This window comes from Panulirus ornatus, chromosome 10 (assembly GCF_036320965.1).
Source record: "Panulirus ornatus isolate Po-2019 chromosome 10, ASM3632096v1, whole genome shotgun sequence".
In the NCBI taxonomy this organism is placed as follows: Eukaryota; Metazoa; Arthropoda; class Malacostraca; order Decapoda; family Palinuridae; genus Panulirus; species Panulirus ornatus.
The window spans coordinates 4,516,864-4,535,000 of record NC_092233.1 but is presented as its reverse complement, the minus strand read 5'-3'; the positions used below and the strand labels follow the sequence as shown (position 1 = coordinate 4,535,000).

The 18,137-nt window shown below is 44.5% G+C and overlaps 1 long non-coding RNA gene across 1 annotated transcript in view; it reads right to left on the bottom strand.

Moving 5' to 3' along the window:
• LOC139750733 (uncharacterized) overlaps window positions 1-18,137 on the bottom strand; it is a 289,670-nt gene that overhangs the window by 13,177 nt on the left and 258,356 nt on the right. The window contains exon 4 of the long non-coding RNA XR_011713204.1: window positions 13,052-13,211. This is a non-coding gene — a long non-coding RNA (uncharacterized lncRNA). The remainder of the gene's footprint in view (window positions 1-13,051; window positions 13,212-18,137) is intronic.

Below are 18,137 nucleotides of genomic sequence, written 5' to 3'. Positions count from 1 at the left end.
TGGTAAAATGAATCAATGAAGGAACTGGTAATTTATACTTGTGTTGAAAGGTTAACGCGGGAAACAAGTAACAGATAAATGGAAAAAAAAAGAAAGTGAATAAAGGAAGTAAACAGAGGAATTATTAAATTACGGACAAGAATATGACATTAAACCTGAACAAAAACAAATGAACAGCGCAGCCATACAGAGAGAGAGAGAGAGAGAGAGAGAGAGAGAGAGAGAGAGAGAGAGAGAGAGAGAGAGAGAGAGAGAGAGAGAGAGAGAGAGACTAGTGTAGCATCATGAGGAAAACTGAATATGCGGAAAAAAGAATACTACAACAAGATCATCGATAGAAAAATCAAAACAGAAGCAGAGCGAGGTCAAACGTAGGGGAAAATAGAAGTGACGAGAAAATGATAAAAAAAAACAACGAAAACAACTGAAATGGAGGCAAGATCACGCGGAGCCAAACAAATGAGCAACGGTTGATGATGATGATGATGATGATGATGAAACGATATCAAGGGAATAATGGAAACACTGATCAGAAGGTGAACACGGGAGGATAAGGCGAAAGACTTTTGCAATTATTGATGAGGCATTAGCCAGATGCGCCGCCAGGGCCGTGAGAGTTAGAGATTACCGCTGTTATGAGGCTTCAATATCTTGACTCGGTTTCTTCATTACTCCGGCAGCGTCGGTTACAAGGGGTTCTAGTCGCTATCTTGTAATCACCCCGTGTAATAAACGGAGTACTTCCTCGCTCGTAGAAATGCGCGATCGGATTCAAAGGTGATTAAATCCTCTAGAGACGGGATTAAACTCCACGTATAATGGCGCGAAACGCATCGGATCTCGCCATTATCATCAAGTAACTTTTAATTACAGGCATTTCCAGGGCGTTTATTTTCTTAATGAGCGGCTGTTCACAGCCGCCGAACTTATCAGAGTCGAGTGGGGTGACCTGCCCGGGAGCAACGGCACTCCGGGGAAATCACACAGCTCGGGCTGGACAAATAACCAGGAGTCATATTCGGGGAAACTCACACACCCGGGTATTGATATCTCTGGCGGCCTTTGGCAATGAGGGTATCGACTTGTGATGATTGCCGTACAGTTTGTGGGCCAAAGATGGCGCTCTGAGGTAATACCCTTATTTACCCGCCGAATTATAGGGAATACTAGGCATTCCTATTGGGGGAGGTAACGATACGAAGGCGAATTTCAGGCGTGTATATTTCTATTTATGCGAATTCACGTATTGATTTACGAGGCCATCGTGACGTAATGGTATGGCACACCGTCCGCAGTTCGAGACCCCGGGTTCGATACTGTGAGAGGTTGTAAGATGTTACTGGCAGGGAAATGACATGCCTGGCTCTGTTCACTACGTCATATCGAGGCCCCCCCCTACCCCACTCCACCCCCCTGTCCTGTCAGGTCATGTCTCACCCGAAAAAAAGATGTCATATCAGGTCGATAGGGTATCACACAGTTATGAACAGACGCCTTGCTTTTGTATTACATGCTCGTGTAGTGTTGTATAGACCGTGAACCCACTCCCCCACACCACGTCAAAGTTGTGAGAATGTTCAATAACAACACTTTATAACCTACCGCCAAGGTGTTTGTGTGTATGATGTGTATTGCTATGTATGACGTGTGGGGGTATCATGAACGTATAATGTATACGGACGTATGTATGATGCCTATGTAATGATTATGTAGTGTTGATAGCCATTAAGACATACATATATACATACATACATACATTGTATCATAAAAACATTCATATTCATGGAACTATTGTTTCGATGAATTATCATTATACTATAATTATCATTATCATTTTAACCTGAATCATTATCACTATTATAGTTACTATGACTACGAGGAATACTTAAATACTTTTTGTGCCACTAAGTACTGTTAAGTACTAGCTTCATGCGTCATGCCTTCTCCATATGATACTTTAAAGACTTATAAAGTTAGTCGAGAGTTTCAGAGGAATAAAAGTGTAAGTTGAGAATCAAGACGATTCAATTCAGCGAGTTTACTTAAGACGATTCTCTCTCATGTACAGACAAGGGTCAGAGAGGAATTATCCTTGAGATCTGTCCTCTTGTAAGTGACAGACGTATGAATGTTCATGCATAAACGTATGAATGTTCATGCATACATTCATGACTGTGATCCTCACTGTCATGAGGAGGATGGCTGATCAATGCTGGATGTCATGAGGGAGCCAGACTGGTCACGACGAGGCTACAGGGTTGGCAGAATGTGATGTAGCACGGGAATGTGAGTGTGGCTCGCTGTGGTGTAGCACGGGAATGTGAGTGTGGTTCGGTGGAGGATCGTAAGGATGGGGGAGGGACGGGGCAACGGCAGTGTGTTACTCGCTCCCCTGCAACACACGAGGAGTAATCACGAAGAGTAATCACTCGGTAATCACCTATGGGACACGGGTACGACGCCTCCTACGGTCCACGACTGAAGAAAGATGCTGGGAGGTGATTGTAATGGTGGAGTGAACATAAAGATGAACGGTTTTTTTTTCAGATAATGAACAGAAGAACGTCTCCTGGGGGCGGGGAGGAGAAGGGTTTGGAGGTCTTGTGAAATGATGGCGCCCCCCCATGATGGGGGTGGGGTCAGGGGGGGAGATGAGGAGGAGGTACGTAAGGATGGGACATGTGACTGATGGGATCCTATATCAGTCTTTACAGGGGGTATTAATCGCCTCATGATATATATATATATATATATATATATATATATATATATATATATATATATATATATATTCCATAATACTTTATCACAGTAATGATAACATCCGAATGGGAAATAATTCTATTATGATAATGTGTCAGTCTGAGGACATAACTGTGTCTCGATCAAATGAGAGTCTGTCCATAGCTTAATCTTTTATGAAGATTTTTTGGCGTATTTCGTTACAGTGGAATTTCAAGCCGTCCGTATTTTAATGAGTCATTATTGGAACCTGCTTTTATATAAGGAAAAGACTCTCTATACATATTCATTACTGTACTGACACCGATTTGAACTATTTTCGGGAGGGACGCATACATTAAAATGACAGCTCTACGTTTGAAGCTTTGACCAAGAAGAAAGATTAAAACATACACCGACATGATTCATCTACGTTTCTGTGAGAGACGAGAGCCCAAATAGTGAATGGAATGTGTTAGAGTTTAGCTACAGAGGAGGAAATCCAAGTTGTGTATTGTATGATGAGAGCATTTCCTCTTATCGTCTGTAAATATAACATATGGCCAGAAATCATGATACTTCAGCATCTTGACATACTCAACAGTTGCTTCCATAAGAATAAGGTGTGTAAAAGCAAGCCTGTAGAGGAATGCGCACGGTCTTTCCGAGCGGACACGCTTAATGATTCTCGAGCACACTCATTTACAGTGGGGTGAATGAGTCTCCAGTGCTACACATTCAATCGTCTCTGATCAGCGGGCGGGGTTCGACCGCTCTCACGCCTCCGCGAGAACGCTTGAGTCTCCCCCGCCATCGTCTTCCAGGGTTGTAACCCCGAAGAAAACGGTGCCGTTGCTGTCCGGCGCGGCGGGCCGCCATATCACTGCTTTTCTGGTTCCATTTCATCGTCCAATACCTCGCAACTATACCCACATGAGGCCTGCCACCTCGCTGTATTTAGAGGCAGCAGTCCCTGCTGCATATGAGGCTCGCTGAATACACTCGTGGGTAGTCAACGAGCCAAGGGATATTACGGCAATTTCATGGGTTGGCAACTTTATGTTTTTGAGTGTATAATACAGTTTGGATTAGCGTTAAGTCAGGAGTAACCACCGCCACCACAGTCCAGCCCCCTCCTCCTCTCTACGATTCGGCCAATCAACACACATAATCACCTTTTGATAAAACCCGAGCCATTAAGGCCAACGCTCCGTTGTGATGGGAGGTAATTAATTTACCTTCTGCCCCGCTGAGCTTGTATTAGAAATGGTAATGCATTGCAAGGGAGGGTGTTTGAAATACAGTATTTTCACAAGATGCATCGAATTATTTCTTTTAGAATTTCTTTTTTATTTTGGTTTAAACGCACAGATGTAAACCACGACCGAAGCGGAGGGGAAGGGTTTATACCACACACGCTCACCGCTTGAGGGGGGGGCAAATACGTGTTAAACCTGTACATCCCGGCCTAACTACCGGTTTAATTGAGGACTATGGCCATTAGAGGCGCAGTTGTTATCACAAGTGGTTTATATATCGAGTTATTCACTGGTAATTAATTGATGTTTGGACAAGGCCAGCGACCAGGGCGGTGTGGGGAAAACTCCTCAGTTGCCATTTAGTAGTTTCCTGTAAACTTTAATAAGAATATATATATATATATATATATATATATATATATATATATATATATATATATATATATATATATATATATATATCACAGACACTTGCCGTAAGGTAAACCAATCTCGTTGAAGAACACTCCCCACCCCCTCCTTTCTCCAAAGGAGTTCATCCTTTCCCTGCTTCTGACCGTAGCGCAGCGGAGAACCATAAGAGTCTAGATACGTCTTTAATACTATCCACTGTCTATTAAATGTTTAGATAAAACATCTTACTTGTACATTCTACTTCATGGTGCTGGTAACTTTAATAAGAGGGGCTTCTACAGGAAGCGTTTCTGTAGGTGAGTCTACGGTAAACCTCTTTGTAGGTGAGTCTGCGGACGACCCTTTTGTGAGTGAATCTACGATGGACCTTTCTGCAAGTGAGTCTATTGTAAACCCCTCTGTAAGTGAGTCTAAGGTAAACCTCTCTGTGAGTCTACAGTGTACCCTTCATTAAGTGAGTCTACGCTAAACCTCTTTGTAAGTGTGTCTACAGTGTACCCTTCTGTAAGTCTACAGTAAACCTCTCTGTGAGTGAGTCTACGGTAAACCTCTCTGTAAATGAGTCTACAGTGTACCCATCTGTGAGCCTACGGTACACCCCTCTGTAAGTGAGTCTACAGGGCGCCCTTCTGTCAATAAAACATATGGATGCTCAAAATTTAGCTACAGTGAATGCGCTGGTCGGCAATCATTTTCAATATGTTCGCAAATTTCATTGAATTCCTAGTCTGCCTTTATCATGTTGCTGAAGCCTCTCCCATTACGGCTTATCACCTTATCACAGTTTTTACAGGGCGTGGAGTAGACAACCCCCTGTATGTTGATAAGAAAAATAGTCATTTGTATCACTGATTTCCATATGGTATCTTTCTAACGTTGATATTACGTGGATTTCAAGAAATGATTAATGAAGGATGGGTTTTGATTATGACGCGGTGGAAGCCCTTTGGCTATAAGGAACAGATATCTTTAATTAATATCTTTAAAATGTGGAATATCGATGTTGTATCTGAATCAAAAAGATATTATACGAAGTACTTTGACACGAAACGGCCCTTAGGCAAATGGAAATACAGACGCTGGCTTTTTTTTCCTTTGTGTTCAGTGTCCTGTGTAAACTGTGATAAGGTGTACTGTGGCCAAACTGCTTAACATTAAGAGGGGATGATTTAATATTACATAAATATTCTGTGAAGAGACTGACGAGAAAGCATTTGAAATTTTTTCTTCGAACATGTCGAAAATGATTGTTGCCTAACACACAGATAAGAACTGGACCTTAGATACATGATAAGTCTCACTTGCAGAAGGGTTTATAGTAGACTCACTTATGGAAAGGTTTACCGTAGACTCACAGAAGGGTTTACCGTAGACTCACTTGCAGAAAACTTTACTGAAGACTAATTTACAGGAAGGTTTACCGTAGACTCACAAAGAAAAGCTTACCATAACCTCACTCCCAGAGAGGTTTACCGTTGACTCAAAGAAAAGTTTACCGTTAACTCACTTAAAGAAAAGTTTACCGTAGACTTATTTACAAAACTAAATTCACCTAAGACTCAAGTTCTGAAAGGCCTACCGTAGAACCTGTTGTATCAAAGTTACCAATACTACGAACATAAATGACGGAATATGCAAACTAGATATCTCTACTGAATGTTTAATAGATGATGGTAGAGTAGATGATGGTAGAGCACATGATGGTAGAGCAAATGATGGTAGAGCACATGATGGTAGAGTAGATGATGGTAGAGTAGATGATGGTAGAGTAGATGATGGTAGAGTAGATGATGGTAGAGCAGATGATGGTAGAGTAGATGATGGTAGAGTAGATGATGGTAGAGTAGATGATGGTAGAGCAGATGATGGTAGAGTAGATGATGGTAGAGTAGATGATGGTAGAGTAGATGATGGTAGAGCAGATGATGGTAGAGTAGATGATGGTAGAGCAGATGATGGTAGAGCAGATGATGGTAGAGTAGATGATGGTAGAGTAGATGATGGTAGAGTAGATGATGGTAGAGTAGATGATGGTAGAGCAGATGATGGTAGAGCAGATGATGGTAGAGCAGATGATGGTAGAGCAGATGATGGTAGAGTAGATGATGGTAGAGTAAATGATGGTAGAGCAGATGATGGTAGAGTAGATGATGGTAGAGCAGATGATGGTAGAATAGATGATGGTAGAGTAGATGATGGTAGAGTAGATGATGGTAGATTAACAATGTACCAAACATTTGTAACATCTGACCCGACAAACTTAGATATATAGAGGGTTACGTCATCTTGTTCAGTATAGTCAACAGTTCCATGTTCCTTAGTTCAGCTGTTCCATGTTCCTCAGGTCAACAGTTCCATTTTCCTCAGGTCAACTGTTTCATGTTCCTCAGGTCAATTGCTCCATGTTCCTCACGTGAAGTGTTCCATATTCCTCAGATCAACAGTTCCATGTTCCTCAAGTCAACAGTTCCACGTGGAGAGTGTCCAGGTCCCCTTGTAAGTTGATGCAATCCCTCTGTTTCTTTACCTTCCCCATGACCTTGGCATCATCTGCAAAAATATTCAGGTAAGAGTCCAATCCATCTGGCAGGTCATGTACAAAGGTCAGGAAGTGCAGTTGTAACAGCCATGAGGTAATCCACTGGTGACCTCGACCCAGCAAGAGGCGGTTCCTATGACATGTGTTCTTTTGTTCCCCTCCACCAATAATAATCTTCGGTCCATTGAGGGGTCTTCCCCGCTTAATCCTGCCTGGTGTGTGTGTGTGTGTGTGTGTTGTGTGTGTGTGTGTGTGTGTGTGTGTGTGTCATAAAGATAAGAATAATGAATAGATAAACAATGGTTTATTAGAGTTAGGCAGCCATTCAGCTGAACACAAACAGTTAAGGTATAATAGATATTACAGAACTGGAAGGTCCTGATAGTAACTAGTTAACCAATCACAAAAAAAACAGCTGATGATCAGGTTGGGCAAAAACAGCTGATGGTCAGGTCGGAGGTGGAGATATCCACACTTTGGATATGGACTTGAGTCAGGTACATCTAGACAGTCGGGGTGGCGGATGTAATGTCCACAGAGTAAATACTATGGCATATACAGTAAGCATTTTCTTGAACATTAAAGTAACGAATAGTTCCAGTAAGAGAGTAGTTGACTTGCCAATAACCTTAACAGACAACAGCTGTTTACTTGCTTAGATCTGGCCTTGTTCATGGATTGTTTATGAGGTTCATAATGGCAGGTAGAGGGCTGTTCCTATAGCCCTCTGTGCGAGCTCTTATTGGAACAAGTCGACTGTGGTGAGGAACGGTGGTCCATGGTGGAGGGGCGTCGGAGGGTAGGAGGTCTGTGTGATATGGGAAGGGTAGTTTGGGGGGGTGGGTGTCGGCAGTTTATGGTCAAACTGCCGTGTGAGCTGCCGGTGTTGGTCGCAGAGGGTGGAGGACAGGTTCAGGGGGATAAGGGCCTCTTGGAAGGTGGTTGAAGATGGGCTCAGGATGATTCTGTACGTTCTTTCCCGCAGTCTTCCTAGCTGGTCCCTCTGTGAAGCCGTTGGTGAGGAGGACCAGGTTGGGGAGGTGTAGGTAAGCTTAGTTAAAATGAAGATGGTATAGACGTTCCTGAGCTCAGCTGGTGGGACGCTTAGTGGTTTCAGTCGACGGAGAAGGTACAGACGGTATGAGGAAGATTTGATGATGGTGATGGCATGACTTTTCCGATTCAAACCATCATCTGTAGTGACACTAAGAAGTTTGAAGTTCCTGACGACCCAGAGGATGTCATGGCTTAGCTCTCCGCAACCAGACTGATGTCCATCACCGTCTTGGTTGATGGTGTGTGTGTGTGTGTGTGTGTGTGTGTGTGTGTGTGTGGAGGAGCAGATATCTTTCTCATATTTCTGTTACTGAAATCAGGAATGTAATACCTTACCTTCACAACACGTTTCTTTCCCTTATGATCAGGATTCATCGCAATTTTCCATAATTCTCTTTTTCTTTCAGCCACATTAGACGTTTTTTTTTTTCCATTCTTTTTTTTTTTTCGATCAGGATCTGTTTCTCTCTTTCTCTTGGAACCACAATTTTTTTCTTGTCTTTTTATTTCTCAGTCGTTTCTTTTATCTCTTCTTTTCCATATCTTACGTATACCTCTCTCTCTCTCTCTCTCTCTCTCTCTCTCTCTCTCTCTCTCTCTCTCTCTCTCTCTCTACCTGGCTCCTCCACCTCCCTATCTCTTTCTCTCTGGCACACGTCAATACCCGAGTATAAATATTAAGCTGGCCATCCGCTTCCCAGTGAAATACTGATATTGGCTTTTAAGGAGTTTTGTTGTTGGTGTCAATAAGTGATGGTCCTGTGTTGTTGGTTAAGGCTAAGGAAGGGGTCTGCTGTGTGTGTGTGTGTGTGTGTGTGTGTGTGTGTGTGTGTGTGTGTGACATGGTACTGCCTCCATCTATAGCGTCCCTGGTACCTCCTTGTACCCCATTTCTGTCTGTCCACTACCTCTTTGTACTACCCCTCCTCTTCAATCTTTCTACCACTCCCTTGCTTCTGCTGCGTCTGGGTCTTTACCCTCCCTCCCTCTCTGACATCTTCGACAACTCTCTATCTTCCCCTTACTCCCCTTTCTCTCTCTCTCTCTCTCTCTCTCTCTCTCTCTCTCTCTCTCTCTCTCTCTCTCTCCCCTCACACCCCTTTGTTACCAATAAGGTCATCAATATCTTGAGGGCGACCTTTGAGATTGCGAGAGAGAGAGAGAGAGAGAGAGAGAGAGAGAGAGAGAGAGAGAGAGAGAGAGAGAGAGAGAGAGAACGTTGTAGCCACAGAGGGTATTGATGGGGGGAATGTGGTGGGGTGGGTGGGGCTAGCCCCAGGAGGGAGGGAGGGGGGGGGTTGGTTTGTTTCTGGCGTCTCATGTAGGTAAAATGGGATTTATTTTGCGCTGATTGGTGGTTTACCTGGATTTACAATAACGACAATCGATGACGCAGCCATAAGGAGTGAGAATTTGAGGGCCATTTCGTTTTTCAAAGCCACCAAGCTTTCCCCCCCCCCACCCCCCCGCCCCCCATCTATCACCACGGGTGTAATAAAGTTCCCCCGGGCCAATAGACAACCCTCCGGTATGCGCCAAACTACTGAAAGACACAATAAGAAAACCATTCTTGAAGATGTTGTATTTCTCGCTGTTGTGTTATGATTCACAATATATAATTTCTTCCTCCCCCAAAGAATTCACGTTACCGGGTGCTAAGATAGGGAGGGGAATATGTATATATGTGTGTGTGTGGTGCTGTTCAGATATTCCAAGTATACATATATATATACCTCCAGAGCATAATGGAAGTTGATATACACCCTCTCTTTCGCTCCCCTCTCCCCTCCTGAAAGAGAGAGAGAGAGAGAGAGAGAGAGAGAGAGAGAGAGAGAGAGAGAGAGAGAGAGAGAGAGAGATCAGAAAAGTTGCAAAAGTCACGAAGCACTCGCTCACACAAGGCAAGAATTTTCGAATTACCAAATGAATTAACTGAAACACTTTAAGAACTCACTGAAGCAATGGATGGATACCAACGAAACAATAAAACTCTGTGTGGTCACAGCGAACCAATGAAACAACTCATGGCCACAACGAACTAGTGAAACAGTGTTTGGGCTCAACGAACCACTGAGACAGTGTATGGACAAAGTGAACCAGTGGAACAGTTTATGGATACAAAGAACTGATGAGTGTTGGACACAAGGAATTGGTGAAGCAGTATTTGATACATCGAACCAGTGGAACAGTATGAATCCGAAACAGTGAAACGGTGTATGCCGCAATAAATCAGTGAAAAAGTGTATGGAAACAGTGAACAAGAGAAACAATGTTGGACACAGCAAACCGATGAAACAGTGTTGGACATAACAAACCAATGAAACAGTGAACTGACACACCGAACCAGTGAAAGAGGTTTTGAAGTCAATGAACCAATGAAACAATGTTTCATGAAGCTGTTTCTTTCTCCTCTAAAAGTGTCAGGCAATAAAAAGTGAGGCACCGCCGGAAACACTTATATAAGTGGAGTAAAGTAGGTCAAGAAAGATGTAAGCGTTCATTAATGACTCCAGCCGTCTATAACTAACGTTCTTGAAAACAAGAGTTATTACAAAATAGGTTCGAAGTCTCTGCATAAACCGAAGCTCATGAATCTGTCTCGAAGCACAAACAAACCTCGAACGAACCAACCCTTGGGGAAAAAAAGAAAATGAGGTAAAAAATCATCATTTGAATACCTCAAAACACACACACACACACACACACACACACACACACACACACACATACACACACACACACATACACACACACACACACACACACACAAACAAAGAAAAAAACTTTAAGAAAATAACCAGAAAGCAAAACCTCCTTATATCCCTCCAACCACCAACGCCATGCCACACAAGAAGCAAGAAAACAGAGCCAAACCGCTACTAAACGTCTCGAAGCAGCGAGCAAGGGACACGAAACAGCCAGAGAACAAACTCACCACAAGACCTTACTGGAACCATCAGATTACGAGGCAATTCCCACATTTGGGGAATAACGAACATCATATCTTGGACATTCCCATTCCCGTTCGTACAATGGTTCCTTGGAATTCCTGGTTCCCAGCGAGTGAACACACTACAAGGTGTTACTCCGGAGAAAATGAGCGGGCGTTTAAACCAACAAAATTCCAGAAGGCAGGCCCTTGTGACGCGCCAGCCAGCAAGGCTGGGAGGGAGAGAGGCGGCAAGATAGGATAATCTCAATTCAAAGTTGGCGGAGGAGGAGGAGGAGGAGGAGAAGGAGGAGGAGGAAGAGGGAGAAGGGATAACGTAAAAAAGGGGGCAATAGAGAGAAGGTGGAATAGAAGAGGGTCGAAAAGAAAAGGGGGAGGTTATGGTTATCTGTAATGAGACTTTTCTCTTTTTGGGGCCCAATCAATTGTTTATGGCGAGTTAGATATCGAATAAAGATACACTAAGTAAGGTTATCTTCTGAGGGTGGCGAGAGAGAGAGAGAGAGAGAGAGAGAGAGAGAGAGAGAGAGAGAGAGAGAGAGAGAGAGAGAGAGAGAGAGAGAGAGAGAGAGAGAGAGAGAGAGAGAGAGGAAAAATATAGATTATACAGAATTATACAGAGTAAATTAGAGAGTATTAGTAGGTTTCGATACTTTCAAGACTCCTTGGCACACAGTCTGGTGTGTGGCTCCGGATACTTATATTTACCATTACTGCTGTGACTATTACTCTTTACTATCGTAACTAAACTATTATTACTATTTATCAATACCATCAATACTATTCAGTTATTGCTATTATTACTACTTTGCTATTACAACTACTTAATCATTACTATCATCACAACTTTATCATTACTATTATTACTATCATTGCTATTCTATTATTACTATTACAACTACTTTCACATTGTTCTTAATGGTATCATACTAGGGTTATTACTATCGCTTCCACTACTGCAACAACTCCTACAACAACTATTATGACTACTACTACCCACCGACATGACACACTTTGTGTCATGGTAGTAGTAATGGTAGTAATAACTATTACTACCATTACTACTACCATTTCAACTACCACAAAGTGTTTCTTGCCTGGCCAACAATCCATCAGTACCTATCTGGAAAATCTAACAGATCCTCCACAAGAGATCACTTTTAACCTACGTTTACCTTGTTGACTTACAAGGCATTTAAGATACAGGTCCAAGAGACAAGGAACTAGAATTCTTTGATGTGCATAAAAATCTGATATGTTCTCACGCACAGAAATAAACCATCATACGTCCGTGTTGTGTATGGGTACATACCTACATTAAGGGGACTTCTATACACAAATACTGATATAAAATACTCGTGCATGATCTTATGCTCACATATGTGCATATATAAGAACATGGACACATAGGTGTCTGTTCTCAAGTTCACATATATATACTCGAGCAGAAGACACAGACTCCCTTCCTCCTTCATGTTCACACCAGAGCTGAAGATGATATCTTACCTTCCCCGTCATTGTGCAGAAGGCCTTACTGATGTTGGCCAATCAATGCTCCCTGAACCCGCGAGAGAGTGAGGGTTATAAAGGCCCTTTATCAGAGAAGCCTTGAAGAGTTGTTGAAGCTGCGGCGCCTTTAACCAGGGACGTCATCGACTGCGACAAGTGCTAGTTACGATCGGACACACAAACAACGACTTAGAAACTTAGATCACAAAGTACTTATCCCTCAACAACTCTGGTTCTAAACCCTATGATGGCACTACGCTCTACCTATGCTTCCGTACACAGATATCCCCGACCTAGAAAGCTGATGAATGAGCATTTCGTCAGTGGGAAGATGACCTGTGTCAACAGTGAGGACAGAGGTGCAGCTGATGTTTGTATCGCGAGCCTCGGATGCTCCTAAGCAGCAAGCGCTCCTGCAACACTCAAGAAATCTAACCCGAGACGAACTGACACGTAACAAGAAAATGATAAACTCGAACTATGGCAGAGGGGACGGCACTGATCAAGGAAACCCTCGCTATACAAGAATTTCGACATGTCTGTATGAGGTAAGTGAAGGCTATTATTACCCAGCCATCGGCAAAGAAAGCAGGTGGGACGTACCTCACTACCAATAGGGAGAGTCCATATCCCGGGCTTGCTACTTCTCCGTCCGCCCGATGAAGAAAAGACTCGAACCTCCGCTTCAGTCACCACCAAGCCATCTTGATGAAGACTTCAGAACATTGTGGACGTGAAGCCTCTTCGCCTGGAGATCAGATTCCTGAAATAATAATGTAGTCGCATTTCAGCAATATATTGTGAACTTTTCAAAGAAAACGAACTTAGGAAAGTTGGTCCTTCATTTCCTCCCCACAAGAGATTGAAGCAATCGTAAGAACGGCTAAGCAAAGACCCGGGAAATAAATACACATGACTCAGCCAGGGATATGTAGGAAATGACCAGCTGATCCCACAAGAAAATGGTCATCTTAAATGAAAATCATAATCTTATTTTTCAAAGAGGAAAAGTTAGGAATAGTTGTGGTGATGTGGCCCAGGTGTGTTAGAGAGAGAGAGAGAGAGAGAGAGAGAGAGAGAGAGAGAGAGAGAGAGAGAGAGAGAGAGAGAGAGAGAGAGAGAGAGAGAGAGAGAGAGAGAGGAGTCCAAGAAGTTGCTAGGGAAGTTGCCGTGGGGGATGGTGGGGGGGGAGTTGCTATGGGTGACTGCTATGGTTGTTGTGTGACTGAAGATTTGCTCTGGGAGACATGTGTCGAGGGAGAGTCAGCCTGGGAGAGTAGCTTTCCTCAGAGCCAGTAGACGAGAGCTACTATGGGAGAGTCGTCGGGGAAGGCAGTGGGAGAGGGAAGGAGGGAGGGAGAGGGGCAACTCACTAGATCACATGGGAGAGGAAGGTTATCATCAGAAGCAAACTCAAGGAAGATCCCGGGTCAAGGAGCGGACCAAGACCTTGGAATGACCCCCCTGACTCTCCCTTCAACCTCCTCTCCTCCCAGGCCCTCACACCCTCGCAGGGTGGGGTATGAAGATTCCCCCATCGGACCCCCTTCAGAACCAGGAATAACCTCCCACAACTTCAGAGAAAGAAAAAATAGGATAGCAAGACTCCGTAACACCTCTACCTCGTAGGATCCGGTAGGTTTATGGACAAGCGACAGGGCGAGAGGAAATGGGGAATCCAAGACCTTTTCAAGTCCCTCTCTCTCTCTCTCTCTCTCTCTCTCTCTTCCTCCCTCTTCAAAGCCTGCCACAGGCGACGGCCCTCCCTCCCTCCTATGATTAAATCCCCTCTTAACTCTGTTCTTAATTTCCTCAGTCCCTCGGCTCAGCTCCTGTCTCGCTGATCATCTATATATCTATGGTGGTGGGGGGGGGGGAGGGGTTGGGGGGGGGGTCCCTCTTTAGACGCTACCCCACGCCTGGCCAGCCCAGGGCACGACACCTCGGCGGGAATTATCCCGGATGTAGATCTATATAACTCATAGATATAGAAGATGGATCTATGTCGATGGTGATTATAGAAATTCATTCTTGTGATCTGTGGTTGCACAGATCGTATGTATGTATGGATTCGATGCTTATATGTATGTACATATATATATGTGGAGAGAGAGAGAGAGAGAGAGAGAGAGAGAGAGAGAGAGAGAGAGAGAGAGAGAGAGAGAGAGAGAGAGAGAGAGAGAGAGAGAGAGAGAGAGAGAGAGAGAGAGAGAGAGAGAGATATCAGACCGACGAGGGTGTTCAGTGTTCAGAGGTGCGCCACTTGCCTTTGTTCTAACTACAAGCGACCGATCACACTGGATACTTCATCCCATACACCAGTAATAACAAAGGAAACTAAGGAGGTAAACCACAGTTTACCAAGGTAAACTAAAATGGATGTGTCCTACTTATACCGAAATATACTAAAGGGTAAACTATAGGTATACCAAATTAAACTAAACGGAAAACTACACTTATACCAAAGTAAACTAAGAAGTAAACCTCTGTACTAGAAAACAAACCAAGGTAAAGCACAAGTATTATAAAGCAAACTAAAAGGTAGTATCATGGTAAACTCAGGCGGTGAACCTGTTATGCCAAAAGAAACCATTGAGGTAAACTAAATCAAGCCAAAGTAAACTCAAATGGTAAACCAAATTAGCCTGAAAATATGCAAAACATCGCAAAATCTCCCGTTCATCCGAATAACCAGAACACAAAGAAATGAATAAGATGGGCCATTCATTATTCAGGCCTTTCCATTACTCACTCCATCGAGTCTGGAGAGATCAGCAGACATATCTCATCTCTGTACTTGGATTGCACTGGAAACTCCGACCATAGATGAAGGAACGGAAGCGGGGGCTATACAGCTGTGGGTTAGCATTATATGAACTGGTGCTATAAGATGCTGTTGTCTCGAGAGGGGAAATATAAGGAGAGTCGAACTGGTGTTCCTAAAGCCTTATACTGTCTATAGCCTTATACTGTCTGTAGCCTTATATTACCTATAGCCTTGTACTATCTATAGCCTTATACTATCTATAGTTCTATACTATCTATGGACTTATACTATCTATAGCCTTATACTGTGTATAGCCTAATACCATCTTTACCCTTATACTATCTATAGCCTTATACTAGCTATAGTTTTATACTGCCTATAGCCTTATACCATCTTTAACCTTATACTATCTGTTGCATAATACTATTGACTATTGACTTATTGGTACATATTTCTATATGTCTTCCTTAATATATAGATTCATCCCCTCCCCTTGTCTCTCCCTACATTTACCCCTCTTCTCTTATACCTTCCCATATCTACCCCTTTCTATCGTAACGCCCCGTATCTACCCGTTCCTCTTGTAACGCCCCATATCTACCCGTTCCTCTTGTAACGCCCCATATCTACCCCTTCCTCTTGTAACGCCCCATATCTACCCGTTCCTCTTGTAACGCCCCATATCTACCCCTTCCTCTTGTAACGCCCCATATCTACCCGTTCCTCTTGTAACGCCCCATATCTACCCTTCCTCTTGTAACGCCCCATATCTGACATTCCTCTTCCACCTCCCTACAACAAGGAACTCTTCATCTTCTCCCTCCCTACCTCTACCCTTCCTCGTGTACCCCCCCCCACCTACAGCTACCCCTTACCATTCCCCTGTCCACATGTAGCCCCTCCCCCTTCCCAGAGACGCCCTTCTTCATCCACCTCCCCCAGCAGGATGCGACAGGACCTCCAGCGCCCCCGGGGAAAGGCGACAAATCCCTCGTGCAGATTCTCAACATTTTCCAGCGCGTTAAATAATCGAAAGGAAATTCAATCACACTCGTAATATATTCCCTACCTGATCCCCCGCCCGATGTGCGTAAGAAGCATCAAATCCCTTCTTTTGGGGCTCTAATAGACTCGGAATCCCCGGCAGAGCGACCAGCGTGCTCGCCAATGATTTGTTCGGATCAGCCTAACAAAATTTTCGGCCTTGCCTCCCATCCCCCCAACACAACTCCAACCCCCGATCCCATCCTCCCCGCCTTCCTCCCTCCCTCCCCAGCCACCACGGGGAAATTGCTACAACAAAAATGTTTAGGAATACGTGAGGCGGAGGAAGGAGAGAGAGAGAGAGAGAGAGAGAGAGAGAGAGAGAGAGAGAGAGAGAGAGAGAGAGAGAGAGAGAGAGAGAGAGAGAGAGAGAGAGAGAGAGAGAGAGGATGTGGGAAAGTGGGGGGGGGGAGGAAGGGGAAGATTTGAGGGAGAAAGACAGAGAGGAAAGGATGTGAGACAGTATAGGATATGAAAGAGTGGGAGGGAAGTGAGAGCCACCAGGATGTGTGAGGTGGGGACATAGGATGTGACTGAGAAGGAGAGGAAGACGAGGGAAGTGAGAGGGAACGGGAGGGAAGGGCGGAAGCGAAGAGAGTAGCTGGAGAGAGAATATGGAACTGGGAAAGAGACAGACAATGAGAAGAAGCGCTCACTGGATCTGGAAGAGAAGGAACTAAACGAAATGGAAAGGCCGAAGACGGAAGAGGGAAATACAGAAGGAAGAGGAAATGACGTGGAGGATATGGCCGAGAGAAAGAAGACTAGAAAATATTGAGAGAAGATTGAGGGTAAGATACGTATAAAAAACGAAGGGGGAACCATATGAAAGAAAACGGTGTAAACTAGATAAGGACAAAGACGAAGATTCGAAGGACTTGTGGTCGACCAAAGATTTTGGGAAGGACTTCAGGACCTCCTGGATCTTTCTTTTTAAGGAAGCTGGGAAGGGCTTCAGGAGCGTCTTAGACGCACGGAAGCCATATTGGAAACTGACTAAGGATTCATCAGACAGACGAAGGCATTCTTGGCCACTACAACACATGCACAGACCAGCAGGAGGTGGAGGATCGCTGGTGGAGGTCAGCAGGAGGTAGCAGTCAACAGGAGGCAGAGGCCACCAGAAGGTAGAGGTCAGCAGGACGAAGAGGTCAAAAGGGGGGTCAATCAAGGTCAGGGCAGAGTACAGACCCAAACATCCATACAAGGCTGGTGGCTGGCTGGGGATCTCGTGTTCCTGTACGCGATGAATAAAGTTCAGCACTCTGGCTGTTGGTAGCAATTTCATATTAACTCCTGCGATTAACATGGGTTTAGAGGCGAACGAAAGCCATGCACACACACACACACACACACACACACACACACACACACACACACACACACACACACACAGACACACACCCTGCTAGACCAACACGACCTCGCCTCAAAATCGCCACAAGTATCCTCACAGGAGGCCTCTTTTTTTTTTTTCCATTTACCCACAGCTCTGATTTGCATGAGGATATTGTTCATTTACTGTTCTCAAGTTATTCCCCGGGAGAACAGAGGGTTAGAAGTGGGGGGAGGTGGGTTGGGGTGGGGGGGAAATGAGGCGGGACGAAAGAGAGTGGAACATGGTGTGCAACTCTGGAAGGCAGTGAATAGTAAGTTGGTGGGACTGCGAGATTTTGTGTACACAGGGTTGGGGAATCCAACCCCCCCTCCCCTCCCCCTCCTGCCTTTAATGAAAGTGTGTGGGGGGGTGGGGGGTTGGGGTGGGGGTGGGTGGGGTGGGGGTGGGGGTGGTGTGGTTGAGCACCAACGGTAGCAGCCAGGCAGTCTCCCCCCCCCCCCCCCCCCCATCACGACTTACCAGCCCACCCACTCACGCAC